The 22,320-nt window shown below is 40.3% G+C and overlaps 1 protein-coding gene and 1 pseudogene across 1 annotated transcript in view; both read left to right on the top strand.

Annotated features, from left to right (window-relative positions):
• Positions 1-22,320, top strand: part of NR3C1 (nuclear receptor subfamily 3 group C member 1) — a 471,067-nt gene that overhangs the window by 202,540 nt on the left and 246,207 nt on the right. The gene's annotated exons all lie outside the window — the stretch shown is intronic.
• LOC132363836 (NADH dehydrogenase [ubiquinone] 1 alpha subcomplex subunit 12-like) lies at positions 9,638-10,433 on the top strand (annotated as a pseudogene).

The raw sequence follows: 22,320 nt of genomic DNA, 5'->3' as shown, positions 1-22,320 counted from the left end.
TGGTAACTAACAGTGATGGAAAGTGGATGTGCCTGGTGCCGTTCAAATGTTGTCTGACTCTTAATCCTCCCTGAAACCCAGAAACTGTTATCCCCATTTTGCAGATAAGGCCACTGAGGCTCAGAGCAGTGAAGCCAATTGCCTGAGGTCACTTACCTGCTTAGGAGTAGAGCTGGAGTTCAAGCCCGAGTTCATGTGAATAAAAAATTGTGTCCTCCCCACCACATACCCAACTAAACCACCAAACCATAACCTTAAAAAAAAAAAAAAAAAACTATTTCTGGAACATATTAAGGAAAAAGCTGCTTTCCCATAGGTGACTAGGATTAGATAGGTTTGGAACACCTGTTTAACGGTTCTGTCAGACTAGAAACCAAACATTATGGTTTGTACTCCTGTCCAAGCATCTACTTGTAAATATGGTGACGTGCTGATGATTATGATGGTGATGATGGTGATGATGTTGGTGGTGACAGTGGCAATGATATCTCTCATTTACTGAGCACGCACTGTGTGCCAAGTACTTGGATTCTCACACTGACCCTTTTCATTTTTACAACAAGCCAGGGCTTTTGTGTTGTAAGGCAGACACACGTACACACAAAAGTCCTGCCCGAGTATCCAAGTGTGCACAGCTAGGACACAGCAGGCCTGAGATGTGGCCTCAGGCCCCTGACTCCAGAGCCTTTGCTTAGAAGCACATCTCTGCACTTCATCTACCATAGAGTACCCGTAAAAGAAAACAGACGTTGGAAATCCTCCACAAGCTTGCACTGCCCTGACAGCCATTCTGAGATTTACGTATTTTATTCTGCAGGGTTCAGACGTATTTAGACACTTTAAGTTAATCACGACCTGTCACGCTTTATCTGGTCTGTTCATTGTCAGCGAGCACATGTAGACTTCAGGACCCAGTCATCCTCTGCTTTGCATCGCCGTTTTTTGTTATACAGCCATCCTGTTAATAGATGAGCTCTACTGCAAGCAGAAGGCCATTTTTATGGAGTTGAAGATAATATAGGTGCTCAGCCTAAATTAATGGGGTAATTGCCTCAGTCTTTTTGGTCATTTGTCACCATGGACTTCCATACAGCTCAGACAGACACCAGTCATGGCTAAGATGACACTGTGTCCTCCAAGAAATGGAGAAAGAGCAGAAACTGAATTCTGCTCAAAGCCCACAAAACTCCCGAACCTGAATTTTAGATCTCCCCGTGGATCGCTCCCCTGAGTGGGGCAGAGCTGCTCACTTGTTTACGCGCCTTCTCGCCTCACTGTCAGAGGCCATGAGTACAGTGATGCGTGCCCGCCATGTGCCAGCCACGTTGGCAGCAGCTCCGCATACCAAAGGCATGGCGTTTCTGCTGGCCTCGACAGCAGGCTTTTATACAAGAAGAATTATAAGTTCTTATTCGCACAGTGGCACACAGTCTCAACTCTTCCCTCGCTAGAATCAGTGTGAGAGCCAGCCACTGAGTCCAGGAAGCGCCACTTTTTAGTTGGCGATTTGGGAACTTTACTTTCACTGAGATGAGGTCATTCTTCCTGATTCTGCCTTTTACCAACCTGTGTTCCAGAGGTGCTCCCCGCTGCAGGGCTAGGCAAGGAGCCAGGAGAGAAAAGGTCAAAAGCAGGTGGAAACCCACTACATTTGCTCCTCCCCCCTTGGAGAGTCATGATAGGAGGTGATCTATCAAAAGCTCTGAGGAGTCCTGCAGTATAGACACATATTAACTTCGCTTTCCCAAGTGTTGCCCAACGCTTTTTGAGGATGGGAGTTCGTGTGGCTCTAAAGCCACATTCCCCCAAGTGGCCATGGCCCCGCCGGATTCTGGGGTCATGAAAATGAAAAATACAGCATGCAAAAGACAATGGAATCAGGGAATCAAGGAATTGCATTGACTTCATGGTGCCCCACCTCCTTCTTGAGAGTTCCGGAACATCCTGACCCAGAAAGGTTTTCACAGCGATCCAAAATGAAAACAACTGCCCACAATCTGCTCCGGCAGTTCTAAACCACTCCTAACGGACACTGTCACGATGACGTGATTTCCTATGTCATGATGAAGTTGGAGAGGAGGAGACGGAGCTTACCAAGAGAGACGGCAGCCCCTGTCCTGTTAGGTCTCATCCTTTCTTTGAATATTGCACACAGGCCACGGCAAGGCTGCTTTGAACCTTTACTAGGTTTCAGAAACCTCAATTTATAGGTAGAAGGCAACGTGCATTCTTTACCTCCCTCACCCTCATTTACAGAGGCCTGAAGTTAAGTCCTTACCTCTAAAGAGGTATTTGTTTAACAGAAATATTCTAATGCAGCTAAAAGAAAGGGAAGCTGCTGGAGCCGTCAGGACCATCCTGGCAGGGATTAAAGATGGGAGGAAAGTCTGAGAGTTTTCTGTTCCCTCTGAGTTCACTGCTAATTCTGTTTCGGTCTCTGACCTCTGTTGGATTAATAACATTAAATCTCAATAAAAACCTTCTGACCCCGACAGAGCACAAATGTTCCATAGAACCCAGTTTGGAGAATGTTATCTTACCTTATCCAGACCTTGTTTAAAGGCAGAATGTTAAGAATTCTTTAAATATTTAAACTTATTTTTAGTTCCCCAAGTAATACACATGACTCAATCCTCCTTTTAAAAATGAGAGCGTTGCAAATAAAGCTGAGGTCCCCTTTGACCAATATCCTCACATTCAGTCCCATCCCCCGTGTCTCAGAGGTAATGAGAGTGTTTTGCCTCCTAAGCATACCCATGCACATGTGTGCACACACATATTCATAATTTTTATAAAATATATGATATGGTTTTGGATTTTTTTTTTTTTTGGACAGTAATGGTATCATACTGCTTGCAACTTCCTTTTTTCGGTGCAAAATGTGTTTGGGAGATCTATCATAATGATACATATCCAGTTATTCCTTTCAAGTGCCGTGTGGCATCTCCTCTTATGATTTCGATGTAGTTTCTCTATTTCCATTCTGTTGGACCTAGAGGTTGTTTCCACTGTGGGACTATTCTAAGCCATCCAGCGCTGAACATCCTTATCTGTGGGCCCCTGGGCACAATCAAGGGATTACTAGGGTAGATACCTAGAGATGTTACTGCTGGGTCACGGGGCACATTTTTATTTTTAAATGGTGCTGCCAAACTGGAGCAAAGAGCTCTTATTTGCAAGAGGGCCAAGGGAAGGGGTCTCTACAGGGACTCAAGAAAGTCAGAAAGGAGATGAAGGAGGTGGGTGATTAGCTGCTTTTAAAAAGCCTCCAAGATTTATTTTCATGCCAACAGCCCCCGAAACCCATTCACTGTCAAGGTTAAAGTTATGGTGATCTTTTCTCAATCCAAAGACTGCCTTCTGCCTTTCTGGGCCTTCTATTCTCCTTCCAGACTCTGCTGGGTATTCTGCTTAAGTGGGTATCCTGGTCTTACCTGCTATAGACTGTGTGTGTGCACACACGTGGGTGAGTCAGACAGGCATGTATTATCATTGAATGTTTACCATTGACTTGAAAAGTGACTTTGAATTATGTTTAAGGGAAACTAAAGAACTCTTATTTAGTGAGAAAGAAGTGGGTAAGTGACAGCCAGTTCATATACGGTTACACCACGTAAAGAGAAAAAAAGAATATACATGTCACAATGATGAATTTTCACAGAAGATGACAGATTTGCACTGAAGAGCAGTAGGGTATTTATCAGCAAGAAATTAGTGACCCATTTGTAATCAACTAGGTTTTCTAAACTCAAGAACATTTAAAACCTCAGACTTAAATTTTAAATCTAGATATAACAATTGTAAGTACACTACTCGTGATACTTGTTTCCTGCAGAATCTAGGCACAGGGTTCTTATGATGATGTGTCATATCATGGAACTTTTAAAAATGGGAAAACAAAAGATAGGCATCTACAGGTGTTAAAGGCCCAAGGAGACCAAGAAAGACTACTGTCATCTCTTACATAATACAGTTCTTTCCGTCCCCCCCCCCCCCATATCACCCCTTATACTCCCAACACCTCCACAGTGATTCTAAATTAAAATGAAGGAGTCGAATAGTGACGTAAGCAACTGCCACTGAAATTAGAGCAGGGTACTTTTGCAATTATACCCTGGAGTATAATTTCCTCAAGGATGGAAACTTTTAAGATTTGGTAATAGGAGTCAAAGAGGTAGGAACAATGGTTTATGACTTTTTTACTTTCAACTCAGAGTACTGTTTGTGGTCTATGCTTTGGCACACCCAGCCAGCAAGGATGGCAAGTGATATAATTTAAGGGGCACCAAAGGGCCTAAAATATGACAATATATCAGTGCCTGAAATTCCTGCCATTAACCTCACTACCTAAGGGCCTGGTAGAGACATGCTCATGATGTTTTTAGTATTAGTCTTTATTTTAAAATTAATATCAATGTACAAGATTATAAAGAAAATTTTTTTAATATTACAGAGGCTATACAATGAGAGCTAAAATTCTCTCTCCAATTCCTTCAGCCTCGAGTTGTATACCTCAAAAGCTACTAAGCTACTATTAACATTTCATAAGCCATATATCCTTCCAGAAATCGGGTAGTGTACGATAGATAGATAGATAGATAGATAGATAGATAGATAGATAGATAGATAGATAGAAAGGTAGACATATATGTATAAATGTCAGTGCATAAAAGCCCTTTAAACAAATAACATCCTCTTATTCCTACTGTCTTTACCTCACATTTTCACTTAATACATTTTGGACATCTTTCTAAGTCAGTACTTTTTTATCTTCCACATTCTTCTAAATAGCTGCATGGTATTTCAGAGGTCCATACACCATAATTTATAAATCTGGTCCCCTACTTACAGGCATCTGAATAATTTTAATTATTTTGCTATTATAAATAATATGGAAATCAACATCCTCAAATATATATAATTGCATATAGAAGTGAGTATGTTCATAAAATTGTTTTCAAACTGTGGAATTGCTAGAGCAAAGAAAATATGCATTTTAAACTGATAAATATTACCAAGTTTCCATGGAAAAAGTTTATACCGGTGGTGTACAAAAGTGCCTATATTCCCCTGCTTCCTCACCAATACTGAGTTTTATCATGCAGAGTAATTATTGTCGAGTTAGTAAAAAGATTTTGTTTGATACTGTTTTGTCAATCTAGTGAAGTGTGTTGCTTTACTTTGTGTTTCTTTCATTATGATGAGGTTGAACATCTTTTCATGATTATTGGTCACTTTTAATTTTTCTGTGAGCCTCTTCTTTGTAATCTTTGCTCACTTTTAAATTTTTCTATTTTGTACAGTGAATGCTACAAGCTATCTCTATATAAAGATAGGCTTTGTCATGTGTGCAGCAAATAGTTTTTTTTCTTTTTTTTTAGTACACAGCTATTTGAGGATATTTTCACAAGTTAACATTGTTTAAATCAGGACAGTCTTAACTGATGTAGTTGTCCTTGTCATTGAACTATCTTAACCATTTTGTTTTAGTACAATTTTACTATTTATGGATTCTCAAGAGTGATAGGTCAAAAACCAAAGTTTGAAAAATCTGTTTTTAAGGAGTATATAAGTTTTTTTGAACTGAAAAGGGAAAAAAGGCATTCAAGAAAATATTTTTTTCCTAGTTTATTATTTATCTTTTTACTTTCTCTATGGCATTTTTTACAATACAGAATTGTTTCATTTATGTGGTTTTCCTTTATAACTGCTGGAATATATTCATTTTAGTTATACATTTGATGATTTCTTTTTTTTGTGACTTCTGATTCTTGAATCAGAATGTTGTGATTCTTGAATCAGAATCAAGAATTCATAATTCTTGAATCACATGATTCTTAGCACATATTTGATACTTAACTTTTACTGACTCATATTTTAGTTACCATCTGTGTATGTGCGTTGCCCATATTAATCTCTCCAACTAGATTAAAAGCAACTTGAAAGGCTGAAGGAATAAAATGCTTCTTTACATTCCCCACTCCACAATATCTAGAAAGGGGAAAAATTTAGAGCTGGGGGAATTTCCAATGAGAGCACTGCTAGGAAGAGTACTGTGAGAATCTAAAGACTTCTAGGTCTAAATCGACACTGACCCAAAGAAGGCATGAATGAGTTCCAAGACAAACCCAGTCTTCTTTCTCCTTTTGCCTGGAGTAGATAGAGGTACTTCTTAGTTTTTCATGATCTTGCCCTACCTACCTTCCCAACTTACCTTGTACTACTCTTTCCCTTGTTCTTTTCATCCTAACACACTGGACTTCCAGCTGTGATTCAAATATGTGCCGAGTTAGCTTTCGCTTAGGACCTTTGCCTGGAGTGTTCTTCCCCTTGATTTTCACGTTCCTAACTCCTTCTTGTCATTCAGACCTGTGGCAGATGAGATTTTCCAAAGATGGCCACATCACTATATATCCGGTGATATGAGGTTGATACTCCTCCTTCAAGAGGTGGGGTCTCTGTTGCTCCCTGTTGGAAGTTGGTGGATCTTTGTAATCATCGTAACCAATAGAGCACAGCAGAAGTGACTTCCAAGGCTGGGTCACAAGAAATAATAGTGCTTCCACCTGGCTCACTCACTCTCTCTCTCAGGACACTCACCCTTGGAACCCGGCCACCACATTGTGAGGAGACCGGGACACATGGAGAGGCCCTGTGGAGGTGGGCTGGCCAGCAGTCCCACTTAAGCACTCAGCCAGCAGCCAGTATCAACCACCAGACATGTGACTGAGCAAACCCTGAAATGGTTCCAAGCCCCAGACTTTGAGCCCTTCAGCTTGGCCCCAGATATTATGAGGCAGAGACAAGCTGTCTCCACTATGCCTTCTGAGAATCCCTGATCCAGAGAATCCGTGAACAGTATAAGCTGTTGTTTTAAAGCCACCAAGGTCCCGGGTACTTCAGTATGCAGCCGTAGTAGCTGAAATAAGACCTCAGCCTAAATACCTCAGAGAGGTTTTCCCTGACCACCCAATCTAAAGTGGTGACCCAATTATCTCATCACCTTCTTTAATAAAATTAAATGATGCATGGCACTCTGCTAGTTTCCTTATTTGTTTGGTTGCCTTGCTTGCTGTGTGCCTCCCTCCACTAGAAAGTAAACTCCATGTGCACAAAGACCCTATCTGTCTTATCCACCGCAAAGTCCTCAACGCCCACAACAGTGTCTGCTACATGGTACATTTGCTAAATTAATAAACGAATGAATGAATGAAGCATTCCTAGGCAATTAGATTCTTGCATTAGACCTTATTTTTTTGGCTACTTGATATAACAAACTTTTACTGAGAACTTCCTCTTTTCTCAGGGGATGTGTTATAATTTCCTATTCTGTGGCTGTAAGTGTGCTTCAAAGAGTGATTTAATGCTAATAGAAGTAAAAATAAGTAATAAACAGTAGATTCATATAATGAGATTTTTTTAATTGGGCTTAGAAATGACAGAAGTAGGGAAAAATAAAATAATGGGAAGTAAGACAAACTCTTTGAGCATTAAAAAAGAAAAAGAACAAAAAAAGAGCTTGCCAAGGAAAGTGATAGTTTTTGGTCACTGCAAAATGGAATTCTACCATAGTGATATGATTTGCAGTTTCCTAAAAAGAGTATAATCCTTTTTATTTATTCAAAGAATATCACCATGTTGGTCAGAGAATTCATTAGATGATACGGGAAAAGCCAGCTCCCTGAAATCCAATTCTCTATGGCTAGATAGAATGGTAAACCAAAGCCTTCCTCTCTCCCTTACTTACTTAACACTCTTGGCCCAAAAGAGGTTGGAATCAATAACCAAACCAATGGAAGAATGAGAGAATCTATAATGTGTAAATAGAACTCAGGCTTTTTTAAAAGTTTGAGTCTAAATTGTTCTTAGAAATTGTTCACGAAGTAAGTCTGGTTTAGCCAGCTACCTGGGAAGTTTCTTCCTAAGACAGTGAGTTTTCTTCCCTTGGACAAGTATATTTACGTTTTTGTTTTCAAAATCAAAACCACCCTGGCTGTTTTATAAAATGTTGGAGCCAATTTAACAGTTCCACTGGCCTTAGAGAAAATATTAGAATCTCACAAAGGAGCACAGAAGTAGAATATTATGAAGAGTTGCTAGGGTAAATATGTATTTATTATGACAGCCTTGGCAAAATGAATACCTAGCAGCCATAAACGTGCAACTTGTTTGTGTCTATTATAACTTACAACTTACAGTAATGACTTCTTGTCACTAAAAATGTTCGAAGTTCCTTGGCTAGAAAAAGCATAGGAGATGAGGCATGGCCTGTTTGAAGTTAACTATTCCTATAGAATAATAATACAGTGCGTAACAAATAATACTTTCCAGAGGATGCTAGAATTAAAATGAGAGACGCTAAATCCTCTTGATTCCTTACCATCCAACAATTACCTGTTATTCCATGGCCTTTCATTATGTACTCACCAAAATACCCAAGTTGATGTTACAGTTGACCTTTGAACAACATGAGGGGTAGGAGTACTGACCCTCTGCACAGTAGAAAATCTGTGTATAGTTCATAGTAGGCCCTTAGTATCTGAGGTCCCTCCGTATCCACAGTTCAGCATCCACAGATTCGACCAACTGCAGATTGTACAGTCCTTTACTATTTACTGTTGAAAAATTCTGCATGTAAGTGGAATCACCCAGTTTAAATCTGTTGTTCAAGTCAACTGTACTTACAACCACCTATACCTTTCCTTCTGATTTGGTATCTATTCTCTAACCTTTATCATGAATCTCAATTTAGGTAAAATTCTTCATGGCCTTCTCTTCAAATATCAGTTGAGAAAAGTGAATTCAAAGACTATAAAGTGAAATTGCTTACCCCTCTCAATTGTCATCTGTTAAGTCAGAAGGCAGCTGGGGCTCTGACCTGAAAACAGGCCTCTGACCAATCATTAGACCAAGTCTTAATGAGATGAAAATTGTGGATTCAAGTCTACACATGGGTTACTTTTACTTACTTTGCAAGACGCCAGAGACTATTCCTCTAGTCTTTTTTCACATCTTTGATGAAAAGACAATTAGATGAGGAGAATGTGAAAATTCATCAAAAAACCATAAATGTCCACTAAGCTATTGGAAACTTGTGCTCCAATCTGCATTTACTATCTTAGCTTAAGCCAGGTCCCCAGTCCCTCTTGTGAGTTGCATGTCAACCAGATGGCCCCTGCATAGGCATTAACAACCCAACTGTTAACTTCCCAACCTTGGAACTTGCCTTCCTGCAAGGAGACTAAGTGAAAGCTGCTTAGATACCTTTTACTTAGAAAGTCAATTCACAGACTAGATTTTCTGCCTTCAAACTTAATGTCCTTTATGTGTGCCATTGCTTTTAGCCCGACTATCGCTGTTTTCTAATTTTCCCTTCCAGTTCTTATGCCTGTTCTATTTTTACAGCATAATTATTAGGAAAAATTTGTTCCAGGAACAATCAGAAAATAATCCAAACGCAATCAGTTGAATAACCACAGTCATCATCATCATCATCATTGTCCTTATAAGAAGGTGGCAAGGTTAACCTGGTATAAAAAAAAAAAAAAAAAAAATTCCAGGAAGCTTAAAATTCTTGAATGTTCTCTCTGTGTTAAATTCAAACTGAGGCAGTGCGCCAGAGAGGTGGGGCCTGTGGGACAAGATGGAGTTGCTGCAGGTTCTGAAGCTCCGGCTGCAGCAGATCAGTGGCCACAGCGGCCTCTGCGGCTATCTACAGGTTTTTTTCAGGGCAAGTGATGTGAGGGTTGGCGCATTAGTGGGGAAACACAAATATGGAAACAAATGCTACAAAGGCAACAAGCAGTTTTTTGGCCTTCACCGATGGGTTATATATACTACTGAAATGAATGGAAAAAACACATTCTGGGGGACTTCCCTGGTGGCACAGTGGTTAAGAATGTGCCTGCCAATGCAGGGGACATGGGTTCAAGCCCTGGTCCGGGAAGATCCCACATGCCATGGAACAATGAAGCCCGTGTGCCACAACTACTGAGCCTGCGCTCTAGAGCCCACGTGCCACAACTACTGAAGCCCCCGTGCCTAGAGCCCGTGCTCCACAACAAGAGAAGCCACCGCAACGAGAAGCCTGCGCACCGCAACCAAGAGTAGCCCCCACTTGCTGTAACTAGAGAAAGCCCATGCAGCAACGAAGGCCCAACGCAGCCAAAAATAAATAAGTACGTTAATTAATTAATTAATTTTAAAAAACACATTCTGGGGTGTGGATGGAAGCATGGTGCCCCCCTGAACGGCATCGTTGGCTTCACTCTATGACTGATGATCCTCCGACAACAAAACCACCTACTGCTAGTAAATTCATTTGGACAAACCATAAATTCAACATGAGTGGCACTCCACAACAATATGTATCTTATTCCACCACTAGAAAGAAGATTCAGGAGTGGGTCCCACCTTCAACACCTTACAGGTAAAGACAATGAAAAACAATTTACATGTAAAATATGGAGCTTTTCCTGTAATCGTATTTTTACTGCTTACTGTTAACTTGATTAAAGTTATTTGATAAATAAATAAATAAGTAAATTCAAACTGAGAAATTTACATTCTCTTTATTCCTTTTTTTTTTTTTTTTAATTTTATTTTTGGCTGTGTTGGGTCTTCGTTTCTGTGCGAGGGCTTTCTCTAGTTGTGGCAAGCGGGGGCCACTCTTCATCGCAGTGCGCGGGCCTCTCACTATCGTGGCCTCTCTTGTTGTGGAGCACAGGCTCCAGACGCGCAGGCTCAGTAGTTGTGGCTCATGGGCCTAGTTGCTCCACGGCATGTGGGATCTTCCCAGACCAGGGCTCGGACCCGTGTCCCCTGCATTAGCAGGCAGATTCTCAACCACTGCGCCACCAGGGAAGCCCTCTTTATTCCTTTTACCAACTCCATATCCTAGTTCAAGAAAATAAGCTTTCAGGAGTGGGTTTTTTTTTTTTTTTTGGAACAACTTAAATGGCAAGTCCAAAATCAAATGGTTCTGACACAACAGTGATTTTGATGAGTTAACTGCCAATGAATATACCATATGGATGAAATTTTTCCTGAAATGCATGTGGGTATGTTTAAGGGTAGAGCAATTGGGGCAAAACATATTCCAAGCTTTTCAAAAACCCATATATTTGCAAAAATCATTTGATGCACTTTTTTTACTGATTCAAAATCTAGCCTATTTCAAGGACAAAGAATTCCTGATTTTTCTAGGCACCCTTACTCTTTGTTTCTATATGAGCACTTTCCTTACCATCCTCAGAGAGGGAAAATGTCCAGCTCCAGAAACTAGGAGCTTATCCACATCCTCAAGTCTACAAGCAAAGCAGCAGGCTGGGAAAAAGAGACACTGAAATTCATTTCCAGTGGAGTGGCTGATGTTAGGCTACCCTGTTCAACTCTAGCAGTCCACAGTTGCTCTGGTATTTTTCTTTAGCCACACCATCCTATTGATTCATATGGAGTTTAGGATCAAGTCTTTTCTCCTGAACTGCTATCAAGCCAAGTTTCCCCAATCCCACAATGGAAACCATCACTGAATTTTGAATTTAAATACAGGAACATATAGTTATCTTCATTAGCTTTTATCTTGTTGGTTTTGATTCACTGCTTTAGTATATTAAAGTTATTCTGAATCCTAACTCAGTCAAACATTCAAGAGGAGTTACAATATACAAGGACATCTGAATCTAATGTCAGTGCATTTAGTGTTTAGTCTGTTATCAGTGGTATTCTAGATAAGATTCAGAATCCTTCTCAAACAGTGTTTCAATCCCTGCTACCAATTATTCTGGGTTGACATTTGAGATCACATTTATTCACTGTGCCTGATTTAGATATTCCCTTTTCTCTTCGTTGGAATTATTCACAAATAGGCAGTCAACATTACCATCTTTAGTACCTACATCTCTTGATCTAGATCTCTTTTAGAATTTCTGCCATAACATTCGTGCTCAGGTCATTTGAAAGCTATCTCCAAAACCTGGGACACACAGCTGAGTGCCTAGAATCACCTAGCTTTAATGGCAGGGTCACCTTCTCCCAGGTCCTCATCCTTTCCACATCACTAATCAGTGGACTTTTACCCATTGCAAAAACAGTGGAAACCTCTTGCGGGGTTTTTTTCCCCCATATTTTTGACTGATAAAGCCAAAGCAAATCAAGCGCTTGTCATGTTATATAGAAAAAATAAAAAGCAATAGACATTAACTATGATTTCTATTGATACCAAGCTAGGTAAAAAAAAAATATGGAAAATACTTTCCTAATAGAAGATTATGTAGACCAAAGGCAAGGAAGTACTACTTCCTCCATTTTATATTCCATCCAAGAGTCTCATCCATTGTGTTAACAATACCTGTGAGATGGTTCTTGCTTTCTATGTTCCATTGTCAAATTAATCTTGTTCATCACCTCTAAGTATTTGTATGCAAACTATAAATTTAGCGAAGGTGGGAGTTTTGACTTGCCTCCACAAGCCCCGTGCTGAACGTGGTACCTAGTATATGTTAGAAGGCCAATAAGTGTTTAATGAATGATGAATGTGAGATTTAAACACTATTTCTTATTGTTTTTTTCCAAGAAGTATTAAGTTCTTCCACTGTCATAGTTTGTATATAAAAGCAGTTTGAATAAGAACGAACAATTTGCTTTGTGTATCAAATTTAATTTTCTGAATTTGGTAAATCAGAAGAATTTACTTTGAAATCAAAGGTGGGAGTTACTGATTTTCAATCTCTCTCATCTCTCCCCATCTCTCTTCATCTTGAAACACACACGCGCGCGCGCGCACACACACACGAACAACGGAGAAAGTTTAGTGAGCGTATTATTTTGTTCAGTAACAGGAAGGGATTTGCACGCAGAGCTATCCAGACTGTCCCTTCGTTCCCTCTCATGTACAAGAATATTTTTTGCTAAATGGGTGGTATGGTTTATGCCACAGCTCTGGAATCAAAGAGGAGCAAAGTGCCTCCCATAAAAACAATCATCAGATTCATCTTGCTTAGCCAGGTAACCAGCTAACCAGGTAACCATTGACAATCCTATAACCTTCTGCATTCATCCAAAACAAACAAGACAGTGCCTGATTCCAAAAGGAAGTAGAGGAGAAAATGAAATATTTCTGTCCCATTTACTTTTCAAACAAAAGACAGAATGTAAGGTAGGATGTAATACAAAAAGCACAAGTTGAGTAAGATCACAGTAGCTAAGTCACTTTGGGTACAAAGTGTATATTTTTGAGTGTACCTGGTGCTTTCAAATCAGGACATTATAATAACTGAAAATTATAGGTCAGTGATGGAAACTCATGGTTAACAGCACAGCCTTTGAGGTTATGCAGACCTGAGTTTGAGTTCCTGTTTTGTCACTTTCTTCCTGTGTGCCTTGAACTAATTATTTAATCTCTCTGTGCCTCAATTTCCTCAGCTGTAAAGGGGATATTTGCAGTTTCTATTTAACAAGGTGGTTGTAAAAATTAAATGAAATAACACAGGTAAAGCCCTCACAAAGTGCCTGGCACAAAGAAACACTTAATAAATGTTTATTATTATAGCCATGGGTCTTACATTAATCCAAGAGGAATTAATTTGGCAGGAATGTTGATAGATTGAATAGAAATAGCACAGAAGTGTCTTATCACCGAGAACATAGCCTTTCTGAGAAATCAGCCGCCCAGCAAGGCCAATAGCTAATTACAATTCATTTGGAATGAAAGAGGGACAAATATGCCATTGTAAAAATCAGGATGGAGAATGGCTAATGAGGACTGAGACAGTGGTTTGAGGAAGAAAAAAGACCAGTCAGTCTAGTGTGCTGTGGACAGAACCTCTAGCCCGTGGTCCCGAACAAGAGCATGTATCCAAAAATCTTCATGGATCCATCCAAGAGCTGAATTAGAGTCCTGAGAAGCTAAGTCAGTCTTGGCACTTTGGTAGCCAACCAGTGGTGCCTTGGGAGCTGACTAACACCCTTTCTAAGACACGCTGTGTGGGAGGGTCGTGACGTACATTGCACCGGGGGTCTCCAGGGTGACTGAGATTGGGGGTCCAGAGTAGCAGTCCTGCCGGTGGAAGCTGACTCCACGTACAGGTCTATATTTCATTAACTCCTTTCACTTGAGGTCCCCCAGAGACCTCCATCTGGCCTCATGGAGCTCACAGCTCAGGGAGAGTGTGACCAGATTGGAGTGACAGTACAGGGTGATGGGTGCCCTGGCAGAGATACATGCAAGGTATTTGTGGAGCTCAAGGAAGACACATATAACCAGTTTGCTTGGAGAAAACAGCTTGGATGGGACATGAAGAATGAATAGGGTTAGAATGACAGTAGGAGCAGAGTTGGGGAGGAGAAGAGAGGAAAGAGCATGGGCAAAGGGCCAGATGAGAGGGCTTCCCTGGTGGCGCAGTGGTTGAGAGTCTGCCTGCCAATGCAGGGGACACGGGTTCGAGCCCTGGTCTGGGAAGATCTCACATGCCGCGGAGCAACTGGGCCCGTGAGCCACAACTACTGAGCCTGCGCGTCTGGAGCCTGTGCTCCGCAACAAGAGAGGCCGTGATAGTGAGAGGCCCGCGCACTGCGATGAAGAGTGGCCCCCGCTTGCCGCAACTAGAGAAAGCCCTCGAACAGAAACGAAGACCCAACACAGCCAAAAACAAATAAATAAATAATTCCCATTTAAAAAAAAAAAGGGGGGGCCAGATGAGGAGCAAGAGAGTGGCATATTTGAGGGATTAAAAAATGGTCTGTGCAGCTGCAGCAGGGAGCAGGGAGTGCATTCATTTTGGTGATGGATGGCCAATATTAATTTGCACTTATTCTGTGCCGGGCCTTTGACAAGCAGACCCATTATGAGTATTAGCTCACTAAATCTGCACAGCAACCCTCTGAGGTAGGGACCATGGTTCACCTCGTGTTACTGAAGGGGAAACTGTGAATCAGGAAGGTTAGGATTCATGATATTAAACCTGAACCAAAGGTCTCACCTCCTGGAAGTGAACTGAGATTTCGACCCAGGCTGTCTGGCGTGCACGCTCACACTCTTAGCCATTGTGCCTCCACACAGGCACGGGGTCCTGCCACTGCAGGCACCTCACCACAAGGGTTTTAAGACACAGGGGACTGGAAAGTGCTTCTGTGTAGAAGTTTACGTCTTTGGCTTACCTAAAGTTAAATCGAAATTGTATGTTCCCCCCGCCCCCCCCAAAAAAACTCTCCAATTTTTACACAAGTTTTACCTCTACAGACTCCAAATTCCTGCAGAGTCTTGATTGAGACTATTTTGAAATCCTTCGGGTAAAAAGAAAAAAAAAAAAAAACTGCTGCATCTGAGAGGGCTGTTCCATCTGGGACTCAGGCAAAGTTCCTGAGTGTGCCTGAGGCTGGAATTCTCCTTCCTCCAGAGGAAGGAGCTTCCAGGTAGCCATGTGAGAAAGAAGAAAAGTCACTATGTATATATAACTTTTCCACACTATACAATAGCCAACTAGAATACTGGCCACTGTTAGGGTCTTACAGCACGTAGCACATACCTTGCTACGTAGGAGATGATCAGGATTGTTATGTCATCTGTGTCATATATTAGTTTCCACATTCGTGGGTGTGTTTCTGGGTCAACATGTTCCACTTTTCTTTGTTTATTCGTTTGCAAGTGAGGTCTTAAATATATATATTTTATATATATATAAATTATATATAAATTTTATATATGTATACACACACACACACACATATAAGTCTTTTGATGTCTGGTATGGCAAGTTCCCTTACCTTATTCTTTAAATATAATTCTTGATTTTCCAAAAAATTTTGGAATCAGCCTGTCAAGTTCCATGAAAAATTCTACTGGAATTTTGAGTAGCGATTCACTGAATTTATTTAAGTCTTCCTTAATATATTTCAGTGAAGCTTTATCATTTTCTCTATGTTAGTTTTGCATGACCTTTGTTAGATTCATTTCTAAGTACTTATTTTTTGTTGTTTTTTAAAAAAGTATCTTTAAAAAAATCTTTTGCATTATGTATCAGAAGACGTGTATCAAAAAATGCACAGAGAACTCAGTGAATTGTTAAAAAGTGAACATGTACCCAGGTTTAAAAAAAAATCTGCCTAGAACCCTAAAAAAAAAAATATTGGGAATGAATAGACAAGAGCATGAGTAAATAAATGAAAGAAGTTTTTGTTGCTTATTTGTTTCTTGGCTTTCTCCTCTACATGGTGTATGATAGTGTAAAAGAGAAACATCTCTGACTAGGGTCAGAAGTTACAAGGACAGATACAACTTCTGTGACCACAAAAGTAATACCATCTTGAAGAGATTTTGCACACCCATGTTCACAGCAGCATTATTCACAGTAGCCAAAAGGTGGAAGCAACCCAAGTGTCCATTGATGGATGAATGGATAAACAACATGTGGTATATGCATGCAGTGGAATATTGTTTAGCCTTAAAAAAGAAGCAAATTCTGACACATGCTACAACATGGATGAACCTTGAAGACATTATGCTAAGTGAAATAAGCCAGTCACAAAAAACAAATACTGTATGATTCCACTTATGTGAGGTACCTAAAGTAGACAAATTCCTAGAGACAGAAAGCAGGATGGTGGTTGCCAGGCAGTGAGGAGGAGGGGATAATGTGGAGTTATTGCCTAATGGGTACAGAGTTTCAGTTTTGCAAGATGAAAAAAGTCCTGGAGATGGATGGTGGTGATGATTGCATAGCATTGTGAATGTACTCCATACCACTGAACTCTACACTTAAAAATGGTTAATATGGTAAATTTTACGTTATGTGTATTTTATCACAGTTTAAAATTTTTTAAATGAAGGCAAAATAAAGATATTTCCAGATATAAATAATGCAAACTATTACAGTTTAATTATAAGTATTAACATATGATATTAATTATTATATTATAATATATACTTTGTATAATATACAACCATACTATAATTATTGTCATAGCTAACATCTACTTTATACACTATATTATAATGTAATGATAATCTAACAATAATAATAACTGCTATTATAGCTAACATCTATTGAGCACTTACCATGGGCCAAATTCTGTTCTGATTATTCTTTGCTTTATATGCATATAATAATACTGTGTGTCAGCTACTATTATTTTTCCTATTTACAGATTAGGAAAGCGAGGTACACAGATGTTAAATAACTCTCAAAGGCATACAGCTAATAAATGCAGCTGTGATTATTCTAAAGGAATAGCTGAAGAGTGGTACCTGCATTGACATCTTAGGGCTAGACAGGTGTGTTCGATGCACCTGACCAGTAGTTTGGAATAGCCAACTCAGACGTCCCAGTAGTTTACAACCTCACACCAAAATTCTCCAGCTACAACTGATCGATAATAATAGTAAGAGTAAAAGGGGCTCCCAGATGCCTGGTACTGGAGTGAGGAGTTTGGATGCATTATCTTGTCCAAACTTCCCAACAACCATAGGAGGTAGGTGCCACTATTTGCCCCATTTTACAGATGAGGAAACTGTGGCATGGCTAGGTTAAGAAGCTTGCCCAAGGTCATACAACTAATAAGTAGTGGAGCCAGGATGTAAACCCAGGCAGTCTGATGCTGAACTTTGTGTGCTAACCACAAGGCCAGTTTCTTAAATTGTGACCGATATTTAACTTCCTAGTATTTTTCATAATAATTATAATAACAGTTAAAACTAATTGAGCACTCACCATATATGGGGCTAAATGCTTCCAATATGTTACCTCCTGAATACCCCAAAAGGACCCTGTGAGGGAGGTGCTGTCATTGCCCCACTTTACAAAAAAAGAGAATGTCCCAGGGCCTCCCCACTAGCAAGAGGTGGAAGCAGGATTCAAATCCAGGTGGTCTGATACCAGTTGTACTCTTCGAGATGCTCCCCTGCCTACTCGGAGTGGCGACCTTGCATCATCACCCAGGAGAGAGTTAGAAATGCAGGCTCTTGGACCCTCCTCCAGACTGAAATAATGAGAATCTGCATTTTCACAAGGTCGCAGGTGATTCGTGTGCAGATTGAAGTTTGGGAGATGCTGGACTGCATTTCCCTCCCTTCCTGGAAGGCAGGCCATAAGGATACAGCAGTAAACAACATAGACAAGGTCCTGTCTTCCAACAGCTTCCACACTGGTGGAGGGAGGCAAAAGGGACCACAGATAAAGAAAGGATTTCAAAAGTGGTAAACCTGGAGTTCTTCTCAAGATGCAGTTTCCTGGTCTTCCCCCAAGACGTACTGAATCTGAGTCTTGGGGCGTGGAATCTTGGAAATATGCTTTTCACAAGGGAATTTAGATGCTCGCTGAAGTTAAGGACCACTGTCCCCCCTGGTAAGGCACAGGGGAGGAATCAGAGAAGGAGAACACCAGCATCTTTCCTACTTTTCTTATGGGCCCAGTCCTTAGGACTAGAGAGAATCATCTCCAGTAGGCTAAATGACCGACAATCAGAAGATGAAGAATTGAACTTGGCCCTCTCTATGCATTAATTTAAGACACTGAACTTCAGAGATCCATTGATGCTACTTAATATGGTGCACAAGGCTGTAGGCACTCACGATTGACCCTGGGGGTATTGACCCGTTGCTATGGAAACAGGTGTTGCTTGTGAGCCTGCCCTTGCCCATCTGCTGCACAGCCCCTGCACCCTTGGGACAGGTTGAACATGACAGCGGCAACCAGGTCCTAAGCAGACACTAACCGTGCCCTGAGCATATCCCAGCTCATATGAGACACTGGCTCGATGCATGGCTCCTAAGCCATCTCGTACACAGCTCTGACTCTCTCATATTACTGACAGCCACTAGCAGGCCTCAATGGAAAGAACTAGGGGAAGAAATACAGGCAAATTGTTCCCAAGACTTGGAGTTTGAAAAGACAAAACAGAAGAACCAAGAGGAAAGGAATAAGATAGGTAACTTGCCTTTTCTCAAACGGTGATCAGAACCATGATCAAAAGGTAGAAGGGCTTACTACATGCCAAGCCCTGCTTTAGGAACCAACAAGCCTCGTTTAATTCTACAACAGTCCTGTGAAGTCGTCATTATTTTAATTGTCCCCATTTGACATGAAGATGCAATGGTGTCACTTTGCGTTGCATCTTTACGTCAAATGGGGATAATTAAAATAATAATGAGATGCCATTATCTCGTTATTAGGGAGAGAGAGAAAAGAAAGGAAAGAAAAGGGGGGGTGGGAACAGACGAAGGAAGGAAGGACAGAAGGACGGAAAGGAAGGAGGGAGGAAAAAAGGGGCAGAGCTCTCAGCTTTCTTCAGGGATAGAAGGAAAAATGACTGTGGGAGACCTAAAGCAAAAGAAATTTCCCTGAAGAACAGGAATAATATGAGTGGATACTGACATTTTACCTTAATTTGGAACAATGGAAATACTCAAGAGATTAACTTATTTCATGTTCTATAAACTCAGACAAAAATAAGTTGGCTGAATTTTAACCACCACCGAATACACACACACACACACACACACACACACACACACACACACAGAGTTTTTTTCCTCCTAATTATGACTTCTTGGGAATGAATGGAAAATTTGGCAATCCGATTAACTGTAGCTTACAATAAAATAGCACTAAATGGGTGTTTTATATGCCCTTTGTTTCCCATTCTCCTTGGAAGATTGTCAAGGGTTTAATGAAGCTAATACTTGGAGATTTAAATCTCTCATAACAAGAAACCAGAGCCTCTCCAACACTAACAACTGGAAGGAACTCAAGTTCTCTGAGCCCGTGGGATGTGCCAGGCACTGAGCTAAGTGCTATGTGTACACTGTCCCACCGAATCTGCTCAACAAACCCACAATGAAGATAATGATGCATGATTCCATTTTACAGATGAGGTAACTGAGGCTCGATAAGAGTGCGTAACTTGCCTAGATGTTGAGTCGAGGAGCTAGAATGGGTACCCATGCAATGGGACTCCAGAGCTTCCCCTCTTAAGCACTAGGTTAAACACTAAGATATAATAATGTTGGCATAAAAATTATTTCTTTAAATTAGCCAAATTGGTTGCTTGGAATTCTGTGGAAATAAAAAAAATATATAGTTTGGCTAATTGTTTTTAATGGCTTTATAGACAATGCTTCAGAAAGCCATCATCCCCCCCTTAGAGTGGGTTGACCTCCACCCAGGATGCTGAGGGAATACCTGTGATTCCAGGATGTTATTAAGGAGTCATCGGGCCGCTCTGTCATTCAGCATTCTCTGCCCAGCCACCATGGGAAGTGCACATCCCCACACAGGTCCATTGGGCATGGCAGATGCCCCACAGGGCTGATGCATTCATTCATTCAGTATATCTTAACCAACTGACAGCCACGTGCCAAGCACCAACCTGGGCATTTCACGTGCTATTATTCTTTAATTCTCCAAAAAGCCCTGAGAGGCAGGAGCCATTATTATCCCCATTTTATAGACGGGAAAAGAGAAATCCATAGCTGTTAACTATAGCTGGGATTCTCAGCAGGTCTGTCTGTTGACTCTGGAGTGTGCTCTCTTAAGTACTATGGAATAGTGTGCATGAAAAGATAGACATGATACCCACTCTGTAGAATCTATCAGAACAACAGAGGAGATGTACAATCAGCCACTAATTACCCAATTAATTATTTCCTACCATTATGGAAAGTACTATTTACATGGTTGAAGTAGAGGACCCTGTGCATGTGTTGAACGGGAGGAATTGACCTGGGGGATCAGGAAATGTTCCCTGAGAAAGTGATGGTTCAGTTGAGAGCTGACGTGAGGAGTTAACCAGGAGAGGAGAAAAGGGAAAAGCATTTCAGAGAGAGGGGAACAGTATAGTTGAAGACCCTGACATATTAAGAAATAGTGGTGTGTTGGAGGGGAAGAGGACAGAAGATGCAAGAATGTACTGTCCTCATCCCTTCTCTTATACCTTCTTGTGTCGTTTTCTCTACGAAGAGAGGGAATAGCCTCAAGTTAAATCCACCCACTGTCACATTCTCCACTGTGTGCCCACTGTTGCCAAATACACATTCAGCACATCACTGATAAATGAATGAAACAAATGGACGAGTGCATGAAAACTGTTTGCTCCAAAGTCAAATAATTGTGCTAGGGAGGAAAAAAAATCCATAAAATCAAATTTTCATATCACATACATATATGTTTTATAGCTGATTTTTCTAATATTTTGCTATAAATTTTAAAAGTACAGTGGACTCTTGAACAACATGGGTTAGAACTGTGCAGGTCCACCTACATGCAGATTTTTTTCAGTAAATAGATACTACAGTACTACATGATCTGTGGTCGGTTGAATCTGCAGATTCGGAACTATGGATACAGAGATTTGACTGTAAAGTTATATGAGAATTTTCGACTGAGCAGAGGGTCGGTGCCCCTAACCGCCCCCCGCATTGTTCAAGGATCAACTATATATGAACTAATGAGGAAAGAATAGTCTTTTCAACTAATGATGGTGGGAAAACTGGATATCCACATGCAAAAGAATAAAGTCAGACCCCTCCTTTACCTTATACACAAAATTAACTCAAAATGGATCATAGATTTAAATGTAAGAGCTAAAACCATGAAACTTTTAGAAGAAAACATAAATATAAATCTTTTTGACATTAGAATAAGCAACAGTTTCTTATATATGGCACCTAAAGCACAAGCAATCAAAACAAAACACAAATTGAATTTCATCAAAATTTAAAATGGCGATGCCTCAAAGGACCCTCTCAAGAAATTGGAAAAACAGTCCTGAGAATAGAAGAAAATGTTTGCAAATCATATATATCTGACAAGGGACTTGTATCCAGAATATATAAAGAACTTTTACAACTCAATGATTAAAAATCAAATAACCCAATTTTAAAATGGGCAAAGGATTTAAATAGACATTTCTCCAAAGAAGATATACAAATGGCCAAAAGCACATGAAAAGATGCTCAACATCATTAGTCACTAGGGACTAGAAAAACAAAACCTTGGTGAGATGTCACTTCATATTCATAAGGATGGCCATAATAAAAAAGACATAACAGATGTTGGGCAAAGATGTGGACATTGGAACGTACATTGCTGGTGGGAATATAAAATGGTGCAGCCACTTTGGAAAACAATTTGACAGTTCCTTAAAATGGTAAGCCTAGGGCTACCATATGACTCAGCAATTCAACTGTAATGAAGAGAAATGAAAACATATGTCTACATAAAAACTTGTGCACAGATGTTCATAGAAGAATTATTCTTATAAATTTTTTAATTTAATTTATTTTTTAAACAACAGGTTCTTATTAGTTATCTATCTTATACATATTAG

This window comes from Balaenoptera ricei, chromosome 3 (genome assembly GCF_028023285.1).
Source record: "Balaenoptera ricei isolate mBalRic1 chromosome 3, mBalRic1.hap2, whole genome shotgun sequence".
Taxonomy (NCBI): domain Eukaryota; kingdom Metazoa; phylum Chordata; class Mammalia; order Artiodactyla; family Balaenopteridae; genus Balaenoptera; species Balaenoptera ricei.
The sequence above is the reverse complement of the archived record's forward strand: the minus strand, read 5'-3'. Positions and strand labels throughout refer to the sequence as shown.